Source organism: Gekko japonicus, unplaced genomic scaffold, assembly GCF_001447785.1.
Source record: "Gekko japonicus isolate JY-2015 unplaced genomic scaffold, Gekko_japonicus_V1.1 scaffold2414, whole genome shotgun sequence".
Classification (NCBI taxonomy): domain Eukaryota; kingdom Metazoa; phylum Chordata; class Lepidosauria; order Squamata; family Gekkonidae; genus Gekko; species Gekko japonicus.
Window position 1 is genome coordinate 266,411 of NW_015163675.1, and position 1,427 is coordinate 267,837.

Here is a 1,427-nt window from a genome sequence, read left to right on the forward strand (position 1 = left end):
TGTGTGGTGTAGTGGTTAAGTGCGCGGACTCTAATCTGGGAGAACCAGGTTTGATTCCCCACTTCTCCACTTGCACCTGGCTGGATGACCTTGGGCAAGCCATAGTTCTGATAAGAGCTGTTCTTGAAAAAGAGCAGTTTCTGTCAAGAGCTCTCTCAGCCCCACCTACTTCACAGGGTGTCTGTTGTGGGGAGGGGAAGGAGAAAGAGTTTGTAAACCACTCTGAGACACCTTTGGGTAGTGAAGGGCGGGGTATAAATCCAATCTCTTCTCTTCTTGTTGTAAATCCAAGTAAATAGCACAACAACAACTGGTGCCTACCAGTCCAAATTAGCTTTTAATAAGTCTGTGGGGATATTATTACTGCCTGGGGTTTTACTTGATTTCAAATGTTGTATAAGCTTGTTGAGACCAAGTTTAGTCTTTTCCTGGTTTGCTACATGCATCTGTACAGCTTATAATGTTTGTAATTATTAGAATCATAGAAAGTTACAGTTGGAAGGGACCTTGCAGGTCATCTAGTCCAACCTCCTGCACTCAGCAGGAGCATAGGCAAAAGATAGCCCTACAACATACCCGAAAGATGGTCATCCAGCCTCTGCTTAAAAGAGTCCAGCGAAGCATCCACCACCTCCTGAGGCAGTCTGTTCTACTGCTCAACCACTCTTACAGTTAGGAAGTTTCTCCTGATATTTAGCCGGTATCGACTCCCTTGTAATTTCCACCCATTAGATCTAGTCTTGCAATCTGGAGCAAGAGAGAATAGATCTGCTCCATTTTCTACATGGCAGCCCTTCAAATATTTGAAGACTGCAATCATGTTCCCTCTAAGCCTTCTCTTTCCCAGGCTAAACATACCCAACTCTTTCCGCCTTTCCACATAAGACTTGGATTCCAACCCTCTCAAATCAAGCACCAGTTTCTGGAGATGTTCTTTTTTTGGCTTGGGATGTTAAATGAGATTCTGAACATGTGCACACATGTTTCAGCCTAAGTAGAAGCAGGACAGATTTTGCACCCATCTGCTTAGAAATGAAGGCACTAGTCATTGGGGGTGGGGGTGGAAGGAAGGGCTGAGTTATTTGATTCAATGGGATGGCTGGGAATGGGAGGTTTAGACCCCTTATGGTATCGCTCGCAGCTTCGCTGACACACACACACACCCTCTCACTATGCTGAGGTGTGTGCCCAAGAGGGTCTCTCTTTAAACAACCTCCTCCCCCACCCCGCAAAAGCATTGCTTTCTAAAACGAATAAGCCGGCAGGACTAGAAGCCTCCTGACGCTCCAGCGGGTTCAGCTGCTTCCTAGACAGAAGCACAACAAGAGCACATCTTTAAATATGCAGGAGGAAACCACCGCAGAGACACGTCCCAGGGCCCTCCTCCTTCCTTCGGCATGCTTGGCCTCCGTCTCAAAGCGGCTGCC